General features: G+C 44.6%; 1 long non-coding RNA gene across 1 annotated transcript; it reads left to right on the forward strand.

Moving 5' to 3' along the window:
- The first annotated feature begins 14,076 nt into the window (after positions 1 to 14,076).
- Positions 14,077 to 19,458, forward strand: LOC147718725 (uncharacterized). Its single transcript, XR_015310004.1, has 3 exons — positions 14,077 to 15,385; positions 16,168 to 16,290; positions 17,923 to 19,458. It is a non-coding gene; the product is annotated as an uncharacterized LOC147718725 (long non-coding RNA).
- Positions 19,459 to 19,773: the final 315 nt, after the last annotated feature.

Consider the following 19,773-nt stretch of genomic DNA (forward strand, 5'->3'; position numbering starts at 1 on the left):
TCTAGACACTCACAGAAAGGAAATGGAGGTGTGCCCTACATATACTGAAGGGCAATCCTGTGCTAGAGGGGTGGGATGAGTTGTCAATAGCATCTGAATAGTGTGTTGCTGCCTTGCACAATGCTGTCTCCGCCTCCTGCAGTGTGGCTGGACCAGAGAGGACAGTACTGGTTTTACAGAGAAAGAGAAACGTTCTGAACAAATACATCAAAGGGAAAAAGGGATGTAAGTATTTGACCCCAAACCCCAGACTTTAGATTACTTCTGGATCAAGAGGACCCTCTGCCAAGGAAAAGGGCTGAAGAGCTGTGAGGAGTATTACTGGCCCTTTGCTATGTGTTGCTTTGCTGTGTTGGCCTGCAGTTGCTTGCTGCTACCTGAAAGAGGATAATGACTGAACTTTACTGTGAATCCTGCATGATAAGATCTCCAAGAGCTTCAAGTAGAGCTTGCCTCTTGTTGAGAAGTGTCATGTACACAAAAACTTCAGTTGCAGTCTGTCTGAACTCCACTGCTGGGAGTTCTGACCTGTCTTGGTGTGCCAATCCCTTCTCTGGGCCCCTGCAGGTGTATTTCCTGGGGCTGCAAGCCTCAAGAAAAGGATTCAACGCTGGTGTCTGCACCATCTTCAAGGCTGCTGCCTGCACCAGGGCCAAGAGCACCACTCATCGAGTGCCCAAAGCACCGCCTGACACCGACCGACACTAGTTCCTCCCCCACACCATTGTGGAATCAATAACTGCGTAGGTGACTACCCGATGCTTCACCATCGTAAGAATCCGATGCTCTGCCACCGCTGCTGCGTCAACTCCCCTGCACAATAAGGGACCAATGCCTCACCTTCCCTGCAACAATATGGAACTGACGCCTCACCTCCACTCCCCTGCATAGCAGTAAGGAACCAATGCCTTACCTTCCCTGTGGCAATAAGGAACCAACGCCTCACCTCCCCCAGCTTAAGCAGTAAGGAACCAATTCCCCACCTCCCCTGTGGCACTAAGGTACCAACGCCTCACCTCCCCTGTGACAGTAAGGAACCGATGCTCTGCCATTGCTGCCAAGTCCTCTCCCCTGCACTAGTAAGGAACCAACGCCTCTCCTCCCCTGCATAGCAGTAAAGAACCAACGCCTTTGGGCATTTTTGTCCTCCTGGTGGCGCGAAGGTGTATCCGACCAAACTGGGAGGTTGGAGATGTGCATGCACCTTAAGCTTCTGTGCTAAGGACAGTTGGGACACTGTGCCTGCCATTTGCAGGTACCACCAGTGAATCCAAAACCTTGCTACTTCAGGATCACTGGTCTAATATTATATTCTATCTATCAACATATTTGCCATTATTGCCACTGTTTTCACAATCCCTACCCCATACACACATCAGTAGCTTTCCTAAGATCCTGAAGAAAGCCCCGACACTTTCTAGGTCAGAGGCTGAAACATGCCGATCAAAGCTGTGGACGATTGGATCTAATGGTTCCTTTCGTACTCCTTGTTATCTATTGCTGCTTTTAATCCTAGCACAAGGCAGACAGAAAAAATTGATGTGGTAAACCTTGTAGCTAGTTTTAATTCACTTTTAGTAGATCTGCACCCCTCACCACACTGCACTAGCTCACAATGGGCCCTAGTGAGAACCCCTCTCAATACAAAACATCCCTTAGCTTCTCCTTCACAGCAAGGGGGTTGCAGCCTGCACCATGACTAGGTTTCATGGTGTGAGGAGGATTCCCTATGATAAAGCATGCCACCGCTCATGGGTGAGGGAAACTATCCTTTCTAGGGACACCTTCTTTCTTGTCAGCGCCTCTTGCCTCTCTTTTCTCTTTTCACTTCTATTTTGACGGACCAAAGGGCTCTTGAGTTTTGTGTAGCAGTAAGAAACCAATGCCTCACCTCCCCTGTGGCAGTAAGGTACTGATGCATCACCTCCCCGGCATCGGCATAGGAGTAAGGAACCAATGCCCTACCACCCCAGTGACAATAGGGAACTGATGCCTCACCTCCCTGTCATAGTAAGTAACCAATGACCTGCCGTCCTGCCGAGTCACCTCCCCTGCACAATAAGGGACGGACTCATCACCGCCCTACAACTGTAAGGAACCGATGCCTCGCCTCCCCTGTGGCAATAAGGAACCGCCTCCCCTCCCCTACATAGTCGTAAGGAATCAACGCCTCACCACCCCTGTGGCAGTAAGGAACCAAAGACTGACCTCCACTGTGACAACCATTGCAGCCTGTCACAGGCATTGCATCACCTCCCTGACTCCGAGCGACACCCTTTTTATATCAACACAAAAGGTACTGTTTCTCTGGGGGTCTGTGTGAATCTGTGGCTTGCCCGCACACTACAAGATTACAGTCATACTTTGGGTTTGTACTTGTCACAATGTCGAGATAGCCCCAGTTTGAGCTATTGTCTTCTGAGAGCTATATTTTTCCAATAAACTTTTTATGAGTGATCTTTTGTGTTGTGTATGTTGGAGTTTTGCAGCTTTGGTTTAGATATAGATACTTTATTTTCCTAAACTGGTGTGGTGTCAATTCGTGGTGTTTTCACTGTGTTACTGTGGATTATATAGAAATGCTTTACAAATTGCCTCTGTAGTTCAGCCTGATTGCTCTTTGCCATGCTGTGGTGAGCACAGGCAAACTTAGGTATGTACTTTACTCAATCAATCAACTTCACTTTATTTCACCAGTGAATAGAGCAAAGGCATAACAAGTATACTACATAAATACAAGATATAATACATTCTATAAAATTACTTTGATTATTATTTCCAGATAAGCAATAATAATTACAGATTGTGATAAAAAAGACAAATAGTAAAAAAAACTAATAAAACTCGAAAAGCACGCACAAAATAGCTCATCATGACAGTCTTTTTCCTTCTTTTTAGAGCACAGTGTATGAAGGAAGTCATACACAAACATTTAAAAGGATCCAGTCAACTTAAAAAAAGTATGGAACTAATCCTGACTTTAAGGAAGGGTCCCTACTTGGACAAGGTGTATACCACTGCCAACTACAGGCCCCCATTTCTAACACTGCAGCTATGCAAGCTGCAGAGAACACAGGCTACTGAAATAAAAGCTGGGAATGGGAACTTCCCTTACTGTTCCATTGCTAAGCAACAAAGACGCAGGCAAGAGCTCCTTGCTTCCACCACCATTTGCTTTTTTTTATGCTTATTTCTGTAGCGCAGGCTTTACTCAAAGGTGCAAGAACACTTTATAGGAGAAATATTTATTTACAATGAAGTTGCGGATGGTTTAAGATAGATAATACAGCTGTAAGTAATTGCAAAAGTGTAAAATACAACAAGGTACATCATTACATAAAACAGAGTGTACAGGCCGTAAAATTGTTGAGGTAGTACACAGAGTGTACAAAAGGTGTATATGGCCAGTAGTATACAGCTGTGAAGGATGTTGAGGTAGTAGAGACGTCTGTGGCAAGAGTTGATTACAGAGTTTTAGCTAAAATACCATCAAATAGAAGGGCTTTCAGGTCTGTTATGAGAGTCAGCGGGGTACTTGTACGCAGATTTGGTGGCAGTGAGTCTGATTGCTCTTCCTGAGATGGACTGTGCTTGAGTTTGTCCACCAGTTAACAGGGAGTGGATGTGTGCAGCACTTTATGGGTGATAGCCCCTGCTTCAATTTGCAACCATCAGAGAGTGATCAGCATGGGGGTGATGTAGTCATTTCTTTTGGAACAGTAGATAAACCATGCTGCCAAGTATAGAATCGATTCCAGAAGGGGTGAGATGGGTTTTGGGAAGACCAGTCAGGAGAGAGTTACAATAGTCGGTTCTGGAAAACACAACTGTATGAGAAAGAGGTTTAAGATCTTGTTCTGGGATGTGAGGAAATATAAATTTTTGGTCAAGTTATGTTCCCTAGCGCGTACCCCACCGACTCCATGTACCAGCTTAAAGTGCATGTAACTTCCCTCCTGTGCCAGCTATGAAGACGCAAATACATTTGCGTCCAACGTTAACTTGTCCTCTTTCAGACCCACCCTGAATGGGTTAAATAGTCCGTTCCTAAGTATGCTATGCCAACGTCTTTTAGTAGTGTACTCTACATGTTTTTCCTGCTCTGACAGAGTAGGCCCTGAATTTCTGCCATCAAGCCTCTTTTTCTGGCTTCTGACTATGACAGCCTCAAGCCCAGGCTGCTTCTGTACCCGTGAACTCTGACTTACTTCCAGCGCGGCCCCTCGCGCTCAGCTCAGCCTGCTTTCTGCCAAGACTGACTATAACCTTCGAGTTATCTGTTCCGCTCCTCGAAAATGCATTCCTGCCTACTAGCTTCAGTAAACATCCTCCCCAGCTGCAGAGCCAAAGGGCCGACCCGTCTCCATGCAAGTAATTCATAGTTCCTGTTGCCATGCTCCCATGGAAGGCCCCGTGCCCCCACGCTTCTCATGTAGACACTTAGGCGCTTATACACGCATCCACAGTTAGCATAGAATAGCTTCTGCCCTAGAGACCTTTCCGCCCAGATAATATGGTTCCTAAACATCAGATATCAGATATGATAGAAGTACAAGTTGATCTGACATGCCAGACTTCTGTCTCTTTCCGTCAGTGTAAATGTCAAGTCCCCTGCACCCCGTCAATCACACGTCATGCAGCTGCGCGCGCATCCAAGCTTCTGATTTCTGCTGACATTGCAACATTTCTGCTTGGTGCCACCCACTCGCGTCACCTATCAGTGACGTTTTCTAGCACACACCTCTAGTTCACGCCTCTTGATTACGTACTAGTACCACGTGTATACTGTTATCTTGTCTTCTCTCAACTGTTACGCCTCCTGCACTGTTGCCTATGAAATGAATTAAGTATATAAGCTATGGATTGTCAATAAAATGCAGCGCGTGTGCTCCTTCTATCCCTTCTGACACCCCTGTGGTGTTCAGAATCCGATATCTTGGTCATGACCATTCCTTTTTAAGGAATAAAACCCTTAGAAACTCTAACACCACGGACTCTGTTTTTTTCTTTCCGATCTGAGTTATTATTGATTAAGTACTTACCTGCATAGAAATTAAGAGAGTAAATTAATTATTTACGTCATTTTGGCGCCCGAATAGGGACCCCTCCCCCACCTCACGCGCCGGTTGGCGCATTGCAAGCTCTGTCCCCTGCCATCAGTTAGATGGAACCAACGCGTACCGGCAGGATTTCCTGCATCTCCCTCTGACCCACGGAGGTGACGAAGACTGCGATCAGTGCCCAGACGAGGCGGTGAGGAGTGCGGAGGATCCCGACCAGAGCCTAGCCGAAAGAAGCAAGGTCCGAGGTGTCAAGAGGCCCACCAGTTTTCCGAAGTTTTCCGAAGTTTCCCGAAGTCGAGCCGAGTCGAGTCCAGTCCAGTCGAGTTTTCCGAGGCCTTCTGTTTCCGTGCTTCCCGGTGAGTACCATTGCTGGGACGTATCTAGACGGGTTTGGGTACACAAGTCCGGTCTGCACTGTTTTTAGGCAGTGTATCTGTACTGTTTAGCAGTATATCTAGTATTCTGAATTTCTGCACTGTTACGCCAGTGTATCTGTACTGTTGAGCAGTACATCCAGTATAGAGGGTAGTTATCTATGTCTCAAATGTCTTTTTTCATGTGATTAATGTCGTGGTATGAATGTGACCGTTTAAATGTGCATTATTGTGTTTCTTGTATCAACTATCTGTAACCAGTACTAAGTAGTAAGGATCGAGTATTCAGTAATAAGTAAACAAGATGCCGTTTTTCAACAAGTTAAAGCAGATAGGAACTAGGAAAGGGATACTGGAGGAAGAAATTCCTATCCCCCCTAGGGACACTCCAGGTAACTTTATGTATCATAAACATGGCATAGATGCCATATTATATCTAGACTTATGGGCCGATTATACCAAACACCTAGACGAAAGACACAGATGGCCCACTACCGGAACATGGGATGCCGAGTGCATCATGAAGGTAGAAGAAGCATTATGGAAAAAGAAAGCTAGACAATCTCAGAAAGACGCCATAGAATTCTGGCGTAAGGAATCACATAAGCGTGCTGAGAAAGCACTCCGTAGAGAAGACAGACTTAAAGAATCAGACAAAGCCCAAGAAAACGAGTTAGTTACTGAAGGGATCCGAGTAAAAACAGAACAAATAGACCGTGCCTGAAACAATCTCGTAAATGGTATGTATCTTGCGGCCGAGGGTATACCTGAGGCCCTATCAGAAATACCGAAAAACTTACCGCCACCATTAGTTTAGCAGGTGTATACATGATTCAGCACCTCCTCACGAAATACCGAAATAAACATTCCGATCCAGGTCCCTTACACGAAACATTAGAAGCACTACTCATGGATAGATGGAGAGGTTTCAGTACCAAGTTAATACAAATAATTCTAGAACAACGACATAAATATAACACTTTCATAAGTTCTGAATATGTTCCGGCCCCGCCTCCAGAAAGGAAAATGTACCACATGCAATGCGGTAGTGGCATTGAAAGTCAGAACCCCTTACGAGAAGTACACCCAGTTATGGGTGCGGATCACATCTTGAAACGTGTATATGTACACACGCCACTGACTAAGTTAGAACTGTTGGAAATGAAGAAACTAGTTCCGTGCCATGATAAAGACCCTGCAGGTTTTCACAGAGAGCTTAAAGACATGTTACTAATGGGGGATTACACGTATGATGATATTATGAAAATGTTAAAAGTACTGTTGCCCACGGGCATTTACGAGAAATTAAAAGAAAAAGAATGGGAGGTGGGAGAGACAAAGATTGCATGGGCAGAAATAGAAGACGAAGAAAGCAAACGGGTCCCAGGGGTAGGCCTTGGGGACAAGACTAAAGCATTACCCGGATTAATAGTACAGGTTCTGCCAAGATTATTGACAACTAGAAAGGAAGATTGGGACGCCATCTCGTCCTGTAAACAGAAACATGATGAAGATACTAGTGACTTCTATTCAAGATTTGAGAAATGTTTCATTATAAATAGTGGCCTACAACCAAGCAGCGAATCATATCCACACCTTTTTGTATCAAAACTAGTCGAGAACTCCCTACCATTAGTTAAAAATAGAGTGTACAAGGTTGAAAGTACTTGGCAGGCAAATACGCCATCCCAGATGTTACAAATGTTACAATATCATCAGAACAGAATTAGGGGAGAACAAGATCAGGAACAGAAACGTATGAAAGACACTAAGATGAAAATGTTAGTAGCTCAGACGGTCCCGACCGACGGTCAGAGAAAAGGTGGGACCCAGACAAGTCACACTACAGTTTCCGTTAAAGGGACATGTAATTACTGTAAACAGCCAGGTCATTACGTACATGAATGCCCAGTCCTGAAATATAACATAGCAACAGGTAAAACTAAAGAAAGACCGCATCCGCCTAGACAAGACCAGGTCCAGCAACAGACTTCACAAAATGTACAGCCAATACAGAATACACAGCCTATGCATGCTCCATCTCATACAGCACAGACAGTAGCAGGACCACAGCCCATTGCCGCGACTCAGCAAGTTTCGCAACAGATGTACCAGTATGCCCAATCTGCATATCCAGATTACCCCCGATATACATGAAACAGCCTAGAGAGGGAAGGTGGTTTGCCTCTTATTGAAATTCCTGTAGATCAAGAAGGTCCTTATGTACACAGTCACGTATTGGGAAAAGACAGAAAGTTTTTAATTGACACAGGGGCAAGCCGCACCACAATCAGCCATAATGAAGTCCCAGGGGCACCCCTCTCAGGCTCACAGAATGTTTCCCTTGGTTTTTCAGGACAGCCTATTGTAAATGAAGTATCGGAACCAGTACCCTTGGCTGTGGGTCCATTATCACGAGTTACAGATTTGTTGCTTACGAATTCATGCCCAGAAAATTTGTTAGGAATTAAAACTCTGAAGGCTCTAGGAGCTATAATCTGCTGTTCCCCGGAGGGAGTTAGACTCTTTCTACGGGATTTCAAGGGTCATTATGTTTTGCGAGAATTTGATGTCAGATTGAAAAATGTACCAGATCACCTATGGGCAAAAGGCCCAGCTGACGTAGGTTGTATGCATATCACTCCATACCGTGTTACACTCAAGACAGGAGTTGTTCTACCCAGAATCAGACAATACAAGTTACCACCCGATGCTGTAGTGGCTTTACTGAAAATCATTGAAGAGCTTATTGCCCAGGGAGTGGTTGTAGAGACCGACTCCAATATCTGTAATTCACCCATCATTCCAATTCTTAAACGTACTGACCCCAATGCACCGCCAGTATATCGGCTGGTGATTGATCTTCGAGAATTGAACAAATGCATTGTACCACAGTACCCTGTGGTCCCCGATATCTCTTCCCTATTGACTGCTATTGATTCAGAAGCAACGTTCTTTACTGTAATTGATCTCAAGAACGCTTTCTTCAGTGTACCTATTGATCCGGAGAGCCAATATCTCTTCGGATTCAGTTTAAATGGACGAAGTTTCAAATTTTCCCGCGCACCTCAAGGATTCACAGAAAGCCCCAGCATCTATAGTCAAGCACTGAAAAGACAACTAGATTGTATTCAAATGCCAGTTAACACCGCTTTACTGCAATACGTCGATGATCTACTGATCACCGCACGAAGTGAGCCCGAATGTGAACAAGCATCGTTGACAGTTTTACATTTTCTGGCCGACAAGGGACACAAGGTGTCTCCTTCGAAGCTGCAATTCTGTGTTCAGCAAGTTGTATACTTGGGTCACTTGCTGTCCAAAGTGGGGAGACAGCTCACTCCCGATCGCATTCATTTAATTGTAAATATGCCACGACCCCAGACACAAAAGGAAGTGCGGGCCTTCATAGGCCTCACCTCGTACTGCAGACAATGGATTCCTCAATATGCATTTCTAGCTAAACCACTCATCCAGTTAACGACGCAGGAGGCAGCAACTTCGACTGTCCTCCCTTGGACTCAGGAACATACACAAGCCTTTGAGGAATTAAAGAAAGCATTATGCCAAGCACCAGTTTTAGCGACACCATGTTACAGCAAACCGTTTACACTTTTTGTTACAGAACGTGATGGTACAGCATTGTCTGTCCTCACTCAAGATCAAGCAGGTTCACATAAGCCTTGCGCTTATTTTTCAAGTACATTGGATTCAGTAGCACAGGGACTCCCTGCGTGCTTAAAGTCAGTAGCAGCAACAGCGTTAGCAATAAGACAAAGCGATTCAATTGTTTTAGGCCATCAGTTAACAGTACAAGTTCCACACTCTGTAGAGGTTCTTTTAAACAGAACTCAGACTCAACACTTGACTATAGCACGACTGACAGGTTACGAATTGACACTATTCCAGCCACACATAGAAATCAGACGCTGCAGTATCCTGAACCCAGCAACACTGTTACCTACCATTATGACAGATCCAGCTCCGCATGATTGCATAGAGATCATTAATGCAGTAACAAAGCCCCGACGAGACTTAACAGATGTTCCATTGACAAATCCAGACCTGACACTTTATGTGGATGGTTCATGTATGCGAACAAGTACAGGAGAATTAGTGGCCGCGTATGCAGTGACCACTGAAACTGAAGTTAAAGAAACGCATCGTATAGATACACTGTCTGCTCAAGCGGCAGAGCTCATTGCTCTGACCCGAGCCTGTATTCTAGCCAAGAACAGAAATGTCAACATATACACTGATTCCCGTTATGCGTTCGGAGTTGTACATGACTTCGGCATGTTATGGCAAGAACGAGGTTTTCTGACCTCTCATGGTGCCAAGATCCAACATGGTCCCCTCATTCAAGCACTGTTAGAAGCAATACATCTGCCTTCAGGCATATCCGTCATGAAGTGTAAAGCACATACTAAAGTCACAGATTCTGTTTCCCAGGGTAACGACCTGGCAGACCAGACAGCAAAACATACAGCATTGACTAACACTCAGACAACTGACATGACAAAGACAATAGGACCGACAAATTGCATGACAGTCAGGGATCCCGCACTAGATGTTACCGATATTCAGACACATGCTACCCCAGAAGAAATAAAGAAATGGATTGAACTAGGAGGGATCCAGACAGATCAAGGTTGGATGACGAAGGGAAAATCTACATGGTTTCTCCCTGACTCTATGGTTCAAGTCATGATAAATACAGCACATAGCCCAGCACACCTAGGAGAGAAAGCAATGTTAGACAGTTTACAAAATCTTTGGAACAATAAACACTTACGAGCAGCAGCGAAACAGAAAGTGCGTACTTGCATGATCTGTTGTCAGTTCAATCCAGGTAAAAGCGTCCCTGTAGAGCAAGGTGGATTTCATCCTCCCGATCACCCTTTTGAAGTCCTCCAGATGGATTATATCCAGATGGACCGTTGTCGAGGATTTAAATATGTTCTCGTAGTTGTCTGTGCTCTGTCCCGCTGGACCGAAGCATACCCAGTCCCAGATTACACTGCTCCGACCACTGCCAAGCAGCTGGTTCGTGAATTCTTCCCACGATACGGCTTGCCTCGTGTCGTGTACTCAGATAACGGTCAGCCATTCTCGTCTGCATTAATAAAAGAAGTTTCTTTATTACTGGGATACCAGTGGAAATTCCATTGTGTCCGACATCCCGAAGCCGCAGGCCTTGTAGAAAGGCATAACCAGACACTAAAGATCCGCCTTGCCAAAATATGTCAGGAAAAAGGGGTCGACTGGATAGTCGCCCTGCCAGTGGCACTATTCTACATGAGAATGGTTGCCCATTCGAGATCAGGGCTATCTCCGTACGAGGTGGTCTTTGGCAGACCACCGAATATGTGGGGGACGCCCATTCCGAAAAAGATTACTGATGTTGATTGTAATATGTTGACAGATTACCTTGCCTCCTTGATGTCTGCACTCCAATCATGTCGTTCACAGGTTGCCGCAGCCTTCCCTGACAACACTGATGTAAAGCCGCATGACGTCCGTCCCGGGGACCTCGTCCTAGTGCGCAATTTTGATAGAAAAAGTCCGTTGGAGCCCCGCTGGAAATCGCCGAAGACCGTCCTTCTCACCACGAGGACCGCCGTGAAGATCGAAGGGAGAAAGGGGTGGGTTCACACGAGTCATGTGAAAAGATTTTTTGAACTGAAACCTGATCGAGACTCGTCCACCCCCACCAAAGACTGTGTTGAGCCAAAAGACTTTACAGAATCTGAACGAGAAAAAACTCCCCAAGAAGACTATCGCATGAAACTCCGATCTAGCAAGTCAGACAGTTTAATTGTTTAAGTCCTCCCCTAGGTGAATCGGTTAAATAGTTTCTGACAATGTATCCCCTAGATCGAGATAGAGAGAGAGAGAGGCGAATTAAGAAGCATGTATATTGTAAATCACTCCGTAGTCACTGTATAGTGACACTATTAATCTGTTTATTCTGAGTATTCTAATTATTGTTGCTAGCATCCTATTACCCATCTACTACCCTATTTTCAAGCGTGAACAATCTGTTTATAATGTCTCTGCTGAACACACTTTTAGCAAGTTACCTCCACATGAACTTTCCTACAGACTTGCGCTGCGCAACAATACATTCATCAGTATGCTACACCATTCCCATCAAACTAACAATGCTACAGACTGCTGGATATGTGGCCGACTCCCTCCCTACCAGAATTACAAGGGAGCTCTGCCCCTCTTTCCGTACCCGTTCACTCACAATGGCTCCTGCGGTGCATGGTTTAAAATAATTAATTCCTTAGATCCTGATATTGCTGTTTTCGATGGGGGCTGGGTTTGGGGAAACCTGAACTTAGTCCTGCTCGATGTTTGCTACCCTGATAAGGAAGGACTCCCCACTAGAATAGGAACAGATCTAGAAAATGAAGTGTATGGATTAGGTAACTATACAATTAGCCTTATGATTCTTACTGTTGAATCTGAAGACGCACCTGTTATACCCACTATGCCAGTACTGCCAGTTACTGGTGCATTATGTATCAAGAAGAAAGGTTCAGTACACTTAGGTCATAGTAAATGCACTACTGTGGTCGAATTCAGTGATCATGGAAAATCGTCCTTTAAAGCTATTAGTCATTCTTACTTTGTTTGTGGTCATACCGCATACATACGTCTACCTCCAGATTGGGATGGTACCTGTTACATTGCATTCCTTCTGCCACCTGTTTTTCTAGCTCCCCCTGATTACCATAGAAATACTAATCTAGTAAAGAATAGACCCAGAAGAGATATCCCACTTGTCGACTACACAGAAACGGCATGGGAACAGTACACCGATTTTAATAAAGGATTCTTTTTCTTTTTAGGACCCGTTCAGAATAGTAAATTAATACGTAGATTAACTAGAACGCTTGAAGCAGTAGTGAATGAAACTGCCTCCGCCTTAGGTAACCTAACAGAAGAACAGTCCGCCATGCGGGTTGTTGTCCTTCAGAATCGTCTTGTTATTGACGTCATCTTGGCAGATAGAGGCGGAGCCTGTAAGGTCATCGGGTCAAGTTGCTGTGTTTTCATACCACAAAACGCACCATCTGTATATCAAGCTATTACACGTCTCCATAAAATTGCAAATCAGATACATCAGAATCCAGGCACCTGGACTTGGTCCGGTTGGTTCTGGACAACGTTAACCGCTTGGGGATGGAAGATCCTATCCTTCCTAGGCATTGGCCTAGTCCTAGTATTCAGTTGCTGCCTGTGCCTGCAGTGTGGGCCAGCGATTTGTGGACTATGTGCCACCTCTTGTATTGAACATTCCAGTTTTTTATCAAAACGTAAAAGAAAGAAAGAAGAACAAATGATGTTACAAGAACAAACTGATCGATTCATGAGGATCGATATATCATGAAGGGTCCGTAGGGAACAAGGAGGGAATGAGGAAATATAAATTTTTGGTCAAGTTATGTTCCCTACCCCACCGACTCCATGTACCAGCTTAAAGTGCATGTAACTTCCCTCCTGTGCCAGCTATGAAGACGCAAATACATTTGCGTCCAACGTTAACTTGTCCTCTTTCAGACCCACCCTGAATGGGTTAAATAGTCCGTTCCTAAGTATGCTATGCCAACGTCTTTTAGTAGTGTACTCTACATGTTTTTCCTGCTCTGACAGAGTAGGCCCTGAATTTCTGCCATCAAGCCTCTTTTTCTGGCTTCTGACTATGACAGCCTCAAGCCCAGGCTGCTTCTGTACCCGTGAACTCTGACTTACTTCCAGCGCGGCCCCTCGCGCTCAGCTCAGCCTGCTTTCTGCCAAGACTGACTATAACCTTCGAGTTATCTGTTCCGCTCCTCGAAAATGCATTCCTGCCTACTAGCTTCAGTAAACATCCTCCCCAGCTGCAGAGCCAAAGGGCCGACCCGTCTCCATGCAAGTAATTCATAGTTCCTGTTGCCATGCTCCCATGGAAGGCCCCGTGCCCCCACGCTTCTCATGTAGACACTTAGGCGCTTATACACGCATCCACAGTTAGCATAGAATAGCTTCTGCCCTAGAGACCTTTCCGCCCAGATAATATGGTTCCTAAACATCAGATATCAGATATGATAGAAGTACAAGTTGATCTGACATGCCAGACTTCTGTCTCTTTCCGTCAGTGTAAATGTCAAGTCCCCTGCACCCCGTCAATCACACGTCATGCAGCTGCGCGCGCATCCAAGCTTCTGATTTCTGCTGACATTGCAACATTTCTGCTTGGTGCCACCCACTCGCGTCACCTATCAGTGACGTTTTCTAGCACACACCTCTAGTTCACGCCTCTTGATTACGTACTAGTACCACGTGTATACTGTTATCTTGTCTTCTCTCAACTGTTACGCCTCCTGCACTGTTGCCTATGAAATGAATTAAGTATATAAGCTATGGATTGTCAATAAAATGCAGCGCGTGTGCTCCTTCTATCCCTTCTGACACCCCTGTGGTGTTCAGAATCCGATATCTTGGTCATGACCATTCCTTTTTAAGGAATAAAACCCTTAGAAACTCTAACACCACGGACTCTGTTTTTTTCTTTCCGATCTGAGTTATTATTGATTAAGTACTTACCTGCATAGAAATTAAGAGAGTAAATTAATTATTTACGTCAGATGTAACGGCAGCTTTCCCACAGATGACATCGTTGATAGTGAGTGCTTTTGGCTAAGGTTCTTATTTGTAAGTGTAGTTTGGGTCTTTTGTCTAGGATGACTTCCAGAGACTTGGCACTCTCACCAGTGGAGATGTTGATTTGAAGGGGAGATATAAAGAAATTCAGTTTTAGAAGGGTTTAGCTGAAGGTGGTGAGAGGTCATCCAGTCGTGAACAGAGTTTAGGGTGATGGCGAGCAGGGACATGTAGTTTTGTGGGGAGAACATTAGATACAGTTGTGTGTTGTCTGCATATTAGTGATAGAAGATTCCTGAATTCTTAAGAAGGGCTCTGAGTTGCTCGATGCATAGGTTGAATAGGATTTGGGCAAAGAAAGACCCCTGGGGGACCTCTTGGCCCTCCACAATTGATGAGAAGAGATGGTCATTAATTTTAACTGCGACCTGCACATGAGGAACAAAGCTAACCATTTCCGGACCATTGTCATCAATGCCCATTCGATTTTTGTTTGTGTCTAGGAACATGCAGTGGTTGACTGTGTTGAAATGCTGATGATAGGCTGAGAAGAATCAGAACAAAAGGGGGTGGTGATGGACGGAGCATCTGAATCAACCAAACACTCACACCCAGTCAAAAGATCTGGTTTTAATCCATCACCGCTCTTTAGCCCACACTGCCACCCCAGTTCAGACATGGCTATATGCAAATCAGTCTGACTCATGTATGAGTGTAGTACTTTACAGAACGGCGTAATGCCAGAGAGACTAGAGACTAGAGACTCAAGTCTAGTCCTTCCTTTGTACTCCTGCTGCCACTAAGAAGAAGAGATAGTGATGGATTGATAGGTTCAGGTTAAGTATATTATGACTTGTTATTAGTAGTAGTAGTAGGACATTTTTTAGTGCTCTGCAATCATGATGGCGGACTGTGACTGTGTCTGTCACATCGCGTGCTGCTGAGTGCTGGCAGTTGTAGTAGAACCTTTTTGTTGTTGGTTTAGTTAGTGCTTTACATAACTTTCCAAGTAGACGGTTTGCGAATCCAGCAATACTGTACTAGTATCCTCCTAGTTGACCAGATCAGATAGGTCAATACATGTAGTGCAATTGTTGCTAATTTGTTTCCCCCAAGATAATTTAGGATTGTGGTCAAAGAAATCAAATATTTCCAAAAAACAATCATCCATGTTTGTGTTTATTTCATGATCATCAGCACCTCCCAGGGGCAAGACGACAGCACCACCCCAACCTCTGGCGGAACAGAGTGGGCAGGAGGAACGGTCCACTGCAGGCTCTTCTGCTGGCCCCAGTAAGTAGTTCTGTTTTTAAGATAATTATACTTCCCTAACTCTATTTTTTACAAAATAGTCTTTGATCTTCTTGTAGACTGTTTCTACATTCTTATCCTGCCTCTCTACCATCACTCTCTGTGCTACTACTATTTACTATTATTTATGAGTCGGTCTGTGTAGGTAGCTAAGCTTGCCAAGTCGGCAAACGGTGTTAAACAAAACTCCGATCCAGCAATAGCTCTAGAGGCACTTAGTGCAGTCCTCTTGGTTGCCCTTGCTGTCTATTCCAGTCTTCTTAATGTTAGTGCTTTGACAATTTCCAACAACAAAATGTCAATGTCCACCGAGAATAAACTAGTAGTTGTCTTTTTGATTTGATAATAGCACATACCATACCGCTAGTGTTTCAGGGACTATTCTGCACATACAGAAGTATGGACAAGAGAAATAGGACATTGTTGATGATAGGTGCAGTTCGACTTTCCATATACCTCAGTCAGAAGTAACTGTGCAGGACTCGGGAGCCCTCACCTTGTTGGAACTTCAAGCCCTCCTGGTGGTGATGGGGAGTAGTTGGTTCTGTCTGTATTTATAAAAATGTTGCACGTTAAAGAGCAAGCCTTCATCAGTTGTGCCAAAAAGAATTGCATGTTATGGCTAAGCATATAAGTTAACACCCTCCCCAAAACCGTGACTTTTTAGTCCCAATAATTAATAATTGTTTAACATTTTCTCTTCCATTACGAGACGAAGTAGGTGGTGTTGTATGGCATCTAAAAATATGACATGTTTTTTCTAGGCGTCACAACATCTGATGCAGCACTTGCCACCAGTGCCGGGGCCAGCAGCGCGGAGGGGTCCACTCAAGTGGCGGCGCCACCAGGAGGAGCTGAGGGGGATGGCTCAGCAGCTGCGGACGGTGGTAAGTTATTATTATACTCCTTACTTATTGACATTTTAGAGTAGGCTCGCAAAGGAGTGCATGATGTACTGTACAGTAGAAAGTACACTACTACAAGTACACTGTACTGTTAAGAACAGTTACTGATTTAGAACTATATTTTTTTTTAGCCAATCACAGAGAAGTCAGTCACCCTTGACTTAGCAATAGCATTAGCGGCGGTAGTTCTCGAGTAAGCAATGGCCCCCTCTATTTGACTTCAAATCAGCTGGGAAACTTTTATCGTGGAGCCAAGTCATATCAGATGAACTTGAGGGATGTGATGAATGAAAAGGGAAAGAACTTTGGGTCAATGGAAGGACGAGCGAGTGGTAACATTTATGACTAAAGAATGATACGTGTTTTTGAATGCAGGCAGATGTGGCTGATAGGAAGGAATCAGATGCATGGCTGCTTGAAGCAAGGATGGTTGGAGGAGAAAGAAAAAATGACTGCCTGTGTGGGTGAGTCAGAAAATTCATGTGTGGTGTGCATTGCAATATATCATTTGGGTGAAACTCAAATGCAAGTCAAGACGGTGGTTTACCAAATAAAATGAAAAGGGTGTTATTTGGTTGTTGAGAAAAAGTAAAGTTGTTACAGTTGAGACATTAAGAAGAATGATAGACGTTTACTTTGGAAGCCTGGATGGTATCTTCTTCCTCATACATAGCAGAGGTGTATGTAGAGCAGACGCTCAGTGCATGAAGAGTGTTACTTTTTTCGAACAGCATGTCCTTGCCAGAGTAGCAAAGCAGAGGAAATCCAAATACTACAAGTTGTGATTGTTCTGAAACTCTCCCTTGCCTAAAGTAACAGTACGGTAGTTTACTTTGCAAGCACAGCATAAATTGTGTATGTATTGTATAGTTGACAATTATATCAAGTCAAGTCCCTTCCTCGGGCAATTATGGTTACCACACTCACTCCCTATGTTCATAATTTTCTTTCTGCTGTGTTAACCATGGGTGGACTATCACTGTTGTTCACTCAATCTATCAGAATAAAGCACCTAAAGTCATCCATCACATTAGCAAAGAGATCATGTGATTGGCTGGATACATGATCAGAAATGAATAATCTTCATTTTCCTTTTGTAGTACTGAAGGCCCAGGGGGGGGGCAGTGTGAAATATAAATTACATTGAGCAGTAGCCCTATGTAACCGAGTATGGCCAGTGCCACCCCTATACAAAAGTAAGAGATTCCCTATCCCCACCTGCATATACTGCTTAAAGTAATGCATGCAAGTCTGCGTCATCATGGCTTGTGTCTCTTTTTCTTGGGTGCAAGCTGAGTGAGCTGGCATTATGCCGGCTATCACAAGTTCACGTACAAGTAATTTCTTTTGCAAAAGTAGAGAAAAAAAGAAGAATACTGGTGTACTCTCTGACTCTCTGACTATGTATTGAGTCCATAGTGCTGCCTGGTAGTAGAATTCTTGAAACTCCCACTGTTACAGGCCTACAAACTAAGACGGCGGAAAGATACATGCCAAAATGTTATACTGTGCTTGCAAATTGCTAGTGTTACTGTGAGACAACTTTCTGTTGAATTATTTTGTGTTATTGTTAAAGAGTATTGGTTACATTATTTTTTTTCTTTCTTCATATAGATGCTCCCAAAAAGCTCACCAGAGGGGAGATGGCTGTCCGGGCCAGGGCCCATAAGATGGAGGCCATTGCTGTGGAATATCGCCGGCTGTGGGCTCGGGAACAGGAGGAGGGGGCGTCAACAACCTCCTCTAGTGCCCGGGGCCACCAGCCAGCAGCCTCCATCCAAACGAAGCCATGGCCCGACGGCCTCCAGTCACCGCCGCACAGCAGCCAAAACAACTGCTGCAACCCCCCCCAGAGCCTGGATGACAAGCCTGCGCCGCCTGCGAAAGCAAGTGGACTTACTGGAACGCTTGGCAGAGAAACAACAGCGAATACACAATAAGTAATTGTAGGTCTAGGAAACAAGAAAAAGAGTTTGATGAATTCTACCGGTCTATCAAAAGGAAATGCCAACAACTGAAGGAAGGAATCAATCAAGTGGCCACGGATAACTCCACGGTTGTAAAGGTACCCATCAGTTGTCGATCGGTTCCGCCCTGTTCATCACTTGGGACTCCCCATGCCAAGGGGAGTAACCAGCTACCACTCGGTGTTGAAATGGTGCTTGCCCTGGTGTGTTTGTAGATATAAGGCCAATAGCCGTGACAACTGATTCTAGCAGTGCATGTGAGGAAAAGTAGTGGTGTGTAGATAGTGAAGGAATATAACATTGGAGAAAAAGGGAGAGAAAAAACTTTATTGAGTATCCCCTAATTTTCCAAGACTTAAAAAGTGTGCAAGAATTAGTAGGAAAACAAATATCTACTAATGAGCTTAAACGGTCAACATGTTTCTGTAGACTCTGGACCCACCTAGGTGTCCTGCTGCATTCTTCAGGACCATTGATTTGCTACTGCTTAGTCCCCCAACATTCAGGATTGGAGGTGTGTTTGAAATATAAAAAAAGGAATTTACATTACTTGGCTGCTGAGTGAACCGGATGTCCATTCGACTGGTTCAAATCCTCCTGGCTAGGACAGAAGCAGAGACAGACAGGTATAGCATCACATTTACATGAAAAAATCAGTGGCTTCAAAACACATTGGCATTTAAGAGCACACCCAGGGTATGTATATTGCATACCCCTATGGACCGGACATTGAGTTTCAGGCTCTTAGTATGTACCCCCGCTTACCTTTGTGGTAGGAGGTACGCTCTATGCCTCACCTGGCTACGGCTCAGGTAGGTGGGGCCCCGCGCTACAGAAAAAAAGAAAGAAGTGTACATACACAGATAAACATGACCATGCTCAGAGTCGGTAAATAGAGGTCACAACATTATGGCATACACCCAATCTAAGATTTTTCAAGAGAGGGTTAGTTTGTGTTTGAATTGCTATGTTTGTATTTGAATTACTGTGTCTCATTCATTCAAGGTGGTTCTATCGTTTTTTTCACTTGTCCCAACTTAGCCCGTGTCAGCCCTGGGACAAACAGATGGAAAATCTCAGAGAAACGGCTTGGTTAGTGTTTGGTGTATAAAGACTAACCTACGTGGTCGATGATTATACAACAGCCCGCCCGAGGGATATTAAAATATCATTGTACACCCGGTGTGTGGCTTTAAGAATTACTGTGCCTCATTCATTGTGGTTTTTATCGTTTACTCCACTTGTCCATACTTGGCCCTAATCAGCCCTGGGACAAACGGACTGGAACCTTCAGAGAAACGACCAACCTGCGTGGTTGATGATTATACAGCAGCACGCCCGAGGGATCCTGAATACCTTTGTGCACCCGGTGTGTGGCATTAAGAGCTCTATGTGGCCGGTTTTAATAATGAGGGGCGATAATAAAGTAGCGACCACCTGTCTTAGCCCCTTCATATTGGTGAGAATATTTACCCCAGCCCATTGTCTGCAGAACGCT

This window comes from Lissotriton vulgaris, chromosome 4_1 (assembly GCF_964263255.1).
Source record: "Lissotriton vulgaris chromosome 4_1, aLisVul1.2, whole genome shotgun sequence".
NCBI classification, from domain to species: Eukaryota; Metazoa; Chordata; class Amphibia; order Caudata; family Salamandridae; genus Lissotriton; species Lissotriton vulgaris.